Raw genomic sequence first — 9075 nt, forward strand, 5'->3', positions numbered from 1 at the left:
AAGAGTTAGCAGATATTAAGCACAGTCTATTTTTTCAGATAAAATACCATTTTTTCAACCGAGTGAATCTACACATGAGATACCTTCAGAAGTCATAACTTCAGGGGTCACCGGTTTAGGTCAGTTGGCGAAAACACTGCATGTGTAAAAATCAAATACTGTATTACACTTTTCAAAGGATAATCTAACTTTAAAGTTAGAATAAAAAGTAAAAAAACAGACATATCTTCATACCTGTTGTGTTCTGACACAAGGTTATTTTTGTTTTATAAATATATTTTGCTTATTTCTACAAATATCAACCAGATAAACATGGGCTGAATACACGATTAAACAAGATAATCATGCTACCAAATACGTCTGACACAACATTTTTAAGAAAAAAAAAAATGTTTTAAAATACAACTAAACCATAATAACGGATGATTTTTTTGATAGTCCTACATAAATGCATGTTGATTACTAAGTTTCAGGCATAGTGCAACCATGCAATGTTTGAGAAATCTAATATTGGTGTAATCTTTGCGAGGTCTCACTCACAACGTACAACTTTGTGTTGGGTGATCCAGGCATACCTTTACTAAAATAAAATATTATGGAAGTCATTGTACTGTAATTGTAAAATGTAATTATACCATATTTTATTTATTAATATTATGGCTTCATGTTGATTTAAAGTTTTTTGTTTGTTTGTTATTAACTAATACCTTCATCTTTTAACTAACACTTCAACATCCAGCACAAAATTAAAGAGATATATGAGCTAAGGATGTCCTCTGACCCCAAATAAATTGATAGTGGAATGTTCACAATCTACAATATACAGGTAGATATTCTCCTACTTAGTATGTGTGTAAATAGTTGTGCTTAAATCTTTGGCTGTATTTTTACACACCATAGTGATGCAAAGTTCCACACCCTATGGACCAACTTTAAAACATAATCTTATTCTTTATCTTTAAGATTCAAAAGACCAAATCACTAAGAAAAGAGGATTGAAAAGAGCCGTTTATAATAAAAAGTTTTCCAAATGATGGTTTTATTACTCCGCTAGATTTAGTCATCTTGTTCACATGTGTTTCACATTTTGTATGTTGGACTGTATGTGTTTTAGGTGAAGACGTTTCTTTGAGAGCTGTCAACATTCAGTGTTTATAGAAATAAATGACCATTAAGAATTTAGGTGATAGTCTTTCTGTTTGACTAAATTGATACTTCATTTAGTGCAACTTTCCCTCTATCTACGAATCACACAAAGTGCATGCTGTTTTACACTTAAACTATTACAACAGAATCACATCCGACTATTGCACCGAGAGATGCATATTCATTAAAGCTTGAAGCTTGTTAAACAAAGTTCCACACTTTGGTAAAACCTGCTGATAAAATTGCACAAAAGTAAATTCTATAGGTCAACTGGGTTAAAAGTAAATGAGCCATTTAAAACAAATACAGAAAAGCCACTATAGTGATCAGTTTTAGCTTTTGAATGTCTGTAATTGATCTTGTTTTTGTACAGTTTGCAAAAAGTCTCAGAGCGTGGTCAAACATGTTCATATAGGAATGTATGAAAAACATGAACAAATATTGCATAAAGAGAATTAAATGACGGTCCTTCTACATGAGAGTGTTTAAGACTAAACAAATCATATTTATTTTAGAACATTTTTCTGCTATGTCTATGAAACATCGACGTGAAAGAGGAGTATTACACTTCAAACTCGTCTAACTATTACACTTAAAGAGGTGCATTTCGCAGCACAGTCATAGATACACAGTTATTTTGTGTGTGTGTGTCACTAAACAACAGTTAAGCTAATGAATTACAGTTGATACGTGGTAATTTTACATGAAAGGAGGGTTGATTCATTTATTATTCTGGCCCCACCAATACTTTGTCCAGAAAACAGACGTTGTGTATTATGTCTTAATAATTGCTCTTCTTTTTATGATCTTCTTTTTATTCGGCATAATGCCGAATGTTTTAATATATCGTAAATTTCAATGGTTAGATAAGTCATCCGACTATTATATCTAACAATCAACAGTTATATGTGAAACAATCTCAGTTGCATTAGAGTTGGATTCTTGTTTATATTGAACATTGTTATTGAACCACATGTTTAACAGCGCTATTGTTCTCGGCCTCATCAAAGTTTTCACTGGAGCATACCGACTCTGAAACAAGACCAAATATTAGCACGTAACATTTTGGACACCTTTGTGTTTAGGCATCTTTGATTTTGTTTGCATTTCTTCTGAAACAACCTGTTTTGAAATTGTTTAACAATTTTTAACACCACTAGCGTAACACTTATCGTATTGCCGGGTGTGATTGTAATGTTTTGTATGGCGTTTTCTTTACACTTCCCCCCGGATATCTGTTTCCTACAGTTAGTTGTAATGTTAGTGAACTCTATGTCTTCTCTTTGTTCATATACGACAGTATTCACATGAATAGGCCTATGTCACACTTCCTGCTTCTGGAACGCGGAGTAGGGATTCAGAACTTCCGGTCAACAGTATTTCTCGATAAGGATTTAGATTATTAGCCATAATGTCTAAACCATCCGAGGTAGACTGACCACGAGCTATGAGTTTGTGAAACGAAGGTTTTTGCTCCTGTAGAAGCTATAAGTTCGTATGAAATCAACATTGTTTTAAGAAAAACATGTTTTATCCGCGATCTTATGAAAAAAAAACTACACTACCCACAATCCTAAGCATAGCAGCAACGTCTGCTGATTGGTCCAACTCGCTGTTACCACATTGTCATATGTGACTTCAGGCAGGTTGCGGAGAGATTTGGTCCAGCAGTATCTATCGGACTCCGCCATTGTAAAACGCTAACCGGAAGAGCCGTATCCCTACTAAAAGACGTACTTCCGGTCTTCAATTTTTTCGTGACATAGGCCTATTGGTTTGATTTGATAAAATTATGGTTTAAACCATCATCTTCATGAAAGACATTTACATTATATTATTATACCGTCCTAGTTTTTAAATAGTGCTAAAATGTATATTTTATATTTTAACCCTTTATGCGGATATAGAATTCCGCACAAGGTTCTCTGAAATATATTATCGTGTAAAACATCTATGTAGATCTAGCTATGTTTTTAAAAATACCGCGAAACAAAGACAAGGACGCATCTTTCTATAAGCGACCCTCAAAATCTGTGCATACAACAAAACACATGTAGGTGTACGATGATTTATCAGAAAATTACTTTTGTTTAAAGAAAAACTTAAATCAGCTGGTGCTTGATAACTATTGAAGTTATTAAACATGGTAATGATGTGTTTAATGCGATATTGATTTTAATTTTAACAATGCGCTAAAGGTCTATGAACTTTAACATCTTAATAGTTAACTTAAAGCATGCGCAAAATGAAATAGATCCTAACTACTTTCTAAATGTTTGTTACAGAACTTATGGCGAACAATTCACCCATGCATATGTTTAATCAGATTTTGTAACTGGATTGAGTAAAAATAATAAACTTCTCTCTGGTGGCATATGCATAACTTCTCCATGATGCTACTTCTGTTGCATTGTGACTATAATTTACATGGTTATTTATGGCTTTCCTGATGACAACCCCCGTACATCCTACGCAACAGGGTGGGCGGACCCCAATCGCCGTCCTGATAAACTCTGCGCCGGCTCAGCCTCAGTTATCGCACACAACCCCGGTTTTCCTAACTGAAGGGCTCTAGCCCTACTAGCCGCGGACTGCTGTGCTACTGCATCATCTCATTGATCAAAAGTTGAAGGAAAAAGTTGAAAGTCCTGTTTGCCTGAACCTGACGCAAACTACGCTCCTGACCCAAAAACAGAAACTTCCGAGCATTAACGCACAAACCCTGGATGACTGTACCGCAAGGACTCACTCAGGAGATTCCAGGAACATTCCAGGACACGAAAAGCATCTTTCATCATCGAATAGTGGACTATTAGAAAAGTTGAAAAAATGGAGACGCAAAAACGGATGGAGAACGACTCCGCGTTGAGTTCTGGCGATGTGGGGCACAAGCATGGTGAGTGCGCCATGGGCAAAGAGTGTCCTTTAAGAGCTATGCTAGACTCTATGTTTAAAGATCATTTTAGAGGCCAGATGGTTGGCTTGATGCTCAGGATCATCGATGCTACGTGTGGTATGAAAAACGATTGTGCACAGGATACCAAACGTGTGACAAATCTCAAAAATGAAATGGATGTCGTAAGAGGCCTGACAAAGTAATGGACTGATGTAACGCCCATGTTTTTTAACGGCAAAGAGTCGAACGGCGTAATCCTCAAAAAAGTTCTGGATGTGTTGCGTGCATGTTGTGACGAGTTCGAAATCACCGAGATACTCGCTATTTGTACTTTTGTAACAGATCTCTGTGTGTCACTGCTGTCAAAAAATGCAAAAACTGATGTTGGTGAATTAGTTGAAGGTCTGGTCAACTATATCCTAGAGCAAGACATGATAGCCGCAAGAGGTTTTCTATTCTGGTTAGACCATCTGTAAATGTCATTATTGTTTTACTTTATGTACTGCCGATCTATCATTTTCTTCACTACTTCAATGTATACTCGAAAGTACTGTATAATGTTGAAATAAAAAATTCTGAATGAAAAAATGTCTGAGCTCATAAAAATAGTATTATTATACTATACATAATAATAGTATTATAATAGTATACATAATAATAATAATAATATTTAGAATAATTAAAAATACTACATGATTTAAAAAGATTAAATATTTCAATATATAAATATTTGTTTTCTGCATTTTAATTACTGTATTCCCGAGCTGGCAACCATTTCCAAGATGTGAATACCTGAAATTGTGTGGTGATTTTTCAAATGATACAACTAATTTGCCCGCTGTGTACAGAACAGAAAAAAAGGACATTTTGTGGTGTTGAACAAAATTTGATTTTGTTCTTAGCATCGGTTCCTGCATCATAGAGGGTATTTAATAAGTTTAATAAGATTATGTGTTCTGTCATGGACGACTAGGCACTAGTCATGGGATGTCCAGCAGAGAGAAGGGCTTGACTGGACATGCCCTGTGGTCACATTTTTATGTCTTCATCCAGAGTTTACCCGCCACCGCAAACCTCCTGTCGTCCTCTCACTCTGCCTTTTCCCCCGCTTCACAGCGTAGCCATCCTACAGCTTTCCGCCCATGCGACAGCCGTAACATCGACCACCACGGCATCCATTTCAGGCCAAATGGAGGAGCAGGTGGCTTACTTAAACACGGCATTCAGCAACCTGGCCCTCTCCAGTCCCATTTCCTCCCATGGAGTTGAGGATATGTCTCACAAGCGACCTCCGACTTGTCACAATCCTGGCATGCGTCGGGAACAGGAACGCCTTGACACCTTTCAGAATTGGACTCTTGCTACAGTAACTCCAGCCGAGCTTGCCAAAAGTGGTTTCTACTACCTTGGCCAGGGCGACAGAGTGGCTTGCTTCAGTTGTGGAGGCCAGCTTAGCAACTGGGAACCGGGAGATCGTGCAGTATCAGAGCACCAGAGGCATTACCCCAACTGCCGCTTCGTTCGAGGTCACCGTGCAGATAATGTACCTTTATCTGGTGGCGGTCTTTCCAATGTATCTAACTTGGCAATGCAACAGTGTGAAGAAAGGTTGCTCACATTTGTCAACTGGCCCTCAAGAATAACTGTTCGATCAGACCAATTGGCTAAGGCTGGTTTTTACTATGTTGGTCGTAATGATGACGTGAAGTGCTTTTGTTGTGATGGTGGACTCAGATGTTGGGAGTCTGGTGATGATCCATGGGTAGAACATGCTAAGTGCTTTCCAAGATGTGAATACCTGTTGCAAGAAAAGCGCCTAGAGTTTGTTCATCAGATTCAAGCAAGATTTCCAAGACTATTTGAACAGCTATTGACTAATGGAGACAGCAACTCAAGAGAATTTGTTGATCCACCTGTTGTACACCTGGGTCCTGGAGAAGACCGTTCAGAAGATGCAGTGATGATGAACAATCCTGTGGTGAAGCAAACCGTTAAAAGCAAAATTCTCGCAAGTGGAGAAAATTACAAAACCGTTCAAGAGTTCGTGTCTGATTTACTAAGTGCAGAAGATGAGAAGAGAGAGGAGGAGCGAGAGCTTCTTGCTGAGGAAATGGCATCAGATGGTTTTACTTTTCTTAAGAAACATCATCTTGCCATGTCACAGCACCTAAAAAGTGTGCAGAGCTTAATGGACCATCTTCTAGAGGAGAACGTCATCTCACAGAAAGAGTATGGCATTATTCGTAACTGCACTGCAGTCAAGTAGCAGACAGGGCAGCTCATTGAGTTAGTCCTGTCGAAAGGAAATGCAGCAGCAGAGGTCTTCCGCAACTGGATTAAGAAGAGTGATGGCTACCTGCTAAGAAAACTGATGGCCCAGACAAATGAAGCTGCATCACCGAGTCAAGATCTTTGAGACCTGCCTATGGAGGAACAGTTAAGAAGACTTCAAGAGGAGCGCACATGCAAAGTTTGCATGGATAAGGAAGTGAACATTGTCTTCATCCCCTGTGGTCACCTAGTTGTGTGCAAAGAATGTGCGCCTTCTCTGCGGAAGTTCCCCATATGTAGAGGCTTGGTCAAAGGCGCTGTCCTTACTTTCCTATCATAAAGTGAAGATATTGTTCATCCAAGTAACAAACAGTTTTTGGATTTGCAAATTTATATTTAACTTGATGAATAAAAACAATGTAACCAAAAAAAAAAAAAAAAAAAAAGAAATGATACAACTTAGTCTAAATAAGATCAACGTAGAGTCCTCGGATTTCTTAAAAGCAACATAACAACAACAAAACATTGTGACAAACTTTGACAACATGTTGTATGGACAAAAATACTGTTTGAAATATTTTTATATAAATAAGATCTAAGACACCTAAGTACAGTTTTTCAACCATCTAAAGTTTTTGAACAGACGCTGTTTAGTAGCAATTATACCTTAGGTTAAATTTAAGCAAAATCATTTACATCATACAGTAATCTTCTAAAAGGTAAATAGAAGATGCTTATGTATTCAAACTTTAAAGATTTTATTTAAACAGTCTTTTGTTTTTAAAAGATATCATTTAAACTTTTAAGATTATACTTCTTATAAATAAACTCAGCACCTGATATCCTGATCGCTGAATTTGTGTGACTCTCTGACACACACACACACACACACACACACACACACACACACACACACACACCATTTGGCAGGTGCTTTTTGAAAGCTACGCAGGTCAAACGCTGGTGTAAAGAGAGGCCAGAGGGCCCTGATTTCTAAACATGTAAGATGATTTTTTATTTTCGTGAACCCGTTTCATACATTGCGTTGTTTCATGAGCTGTATGTTTTTTCTTCAACTCTCTAAACATTTAACTGATTGTTTCATAACATGTAGGCCTATGTTTTTTCTTCAACTCTATAAACATTTAACTTTTTTTTTTTTTTGTGAATCCATTTTATTTAAACTGGATAGTTCTACATTTATTTCAACTTTTTGTGTGAGGTTTTAGTAAGATCTTTATTTTATATTATTTATTTATAATCATTTATATTCTTTTAAAGAACAGAATGTTTTATGTAAGATGATTTTTTATTCTTTTGTTTATCTAAAACTGAAAGAATTGGTTTCAGTAAGATATTTTATATTATTGTATATTATATTATTTGTGTGAAATATACATTATTTTATAAAATCTCTGTTTCTCACTATCACTGTGCTCTGGAATGTGGAGGAGCAGAAGGAGGGGGATGTCAGAATGCGGAGGGCGCGCGCAGCACTCAGGCCGGGGCTGTGCTGGAGGGGCGCTTCAGTAAACACTCTGTGATCTTTTGTGACTCCATTTTATTTAAACTTTTTGAGTGAGGTTTTAGTAAGATCTTTATAAACATTTATATTCTTTTAAAAGAACTGAATGGTTTTTCAACATTTGTGTGTGAGATAAGCTTCCACAGTTTATCCTTATCAGTTTCACAGTACAGCCTGGATACGCTCAGGAATATGTAGGGAGGATAATCCTGTGATACCAACTTCAAAAACACACACTAACTGTCATATTATTTAATCACAGCGTCTTCAAAACCTTCTGTCAATATCAAAAGGCATCAAACAATTAAAACTAGCTGTCAGATACCATGACGTATTATTACAACACTTTCTGTCAATATCAAAAGGCTTCAAAAGGCTTCAAAAGGCATCAAAACCCGAAACGAACTGTCAATAACCACATGATCAAGGGCTAGGAGGGGACAACCTGTCAATCAAAAATCAAAACTAGCTGTCAAAAACACGATCAAGGGCTAACCGGGTCAAAGGTTAGCCCTTTGATCTCCCTTTGTTCTCTGTTGATCCCTTTGATCCTATGCCAAAAGGGGCGGGCACCTGTCACCGGAAGGGGCGTGGCACCTGTCAATCAATCATTTTTGACAGGTGGTGGGTCATATCAACTATTCACAACGTTAGATCGTTTGTGCAATGCAATGCATATGTTACACATATGTTATCTCTTTGATGAACATGGTTAGTTAATCAGTTAGTTAGTCAACAGTTAGTTCTGGTGTGCAACAAGTGCATAGCTTATATGATAACCTTCAATGCACATGTCTGTGCAACTCATGTTATCTCGTCGCTGCACAATAGAAAAAGTCAGTTCTGGGATGCATGAAATGTAACAATCGCTTAGCTTGTATGTTATTGTTCTATTAACATCGTTAGATCCTGTGTGCTATGAATTACACCAGCACTCGTTATTTCCTTAACGCACAAAGGAATGTGTTACTTCTGGCATGCATTGAAATGCAACGTGCATAGCTTAAATGGTTTTCTTAAATGCTAAATCTTAGATCGTGTGTGCAATGCAATGCAACACGTTTATCTCTTCTTTGCACACGAGGTTATTCTATGCATTGTTATGCAATAGCTAATTTAAAAATTTCCCTTCAATGCACAAATGAATAAGTTTGTTGTAGTATGCAGTACAGTGCGAAAGTTATATGTTTCATTACATTGATGAAATAGTGATATATTCTGTGTATTCGAATGCATT

The 9075-nt window shown here is 36.9% G+C and overlaps 1 pseudogene across 1 annotated transcript; it reads left to right on the forward strand.

Annotated features, from left to right (window-relative positions):
• The first annotated feature begins 5029 nt into the window (after window positions 1-5029).
• Window positions 5030-6653, forward strand: LOC308699615 (putative inhibitor of apoptosis; annotated as a pseudogene). Its single transcript has one exon. The product of its transcript is annotated as a putative inhibitor of apoptosis (transcript).
• The last annotated feature ends 2422 nt before the right edge of the window (window positions 6654-9075 follow it).

Source organism: Scardinius erythrophthalmus (genome assembly GCF_964197995.2).
Source record: "Scardinius erythrophthalmus genome assembly, chromosome: 12".
Lineage (NCBI taxonomy): Eukaryota > Metazoa > Chordata > Actinopteri > Cypriniformes > Leuciscidae > Scardinius > Scardinius erythrophthalmus.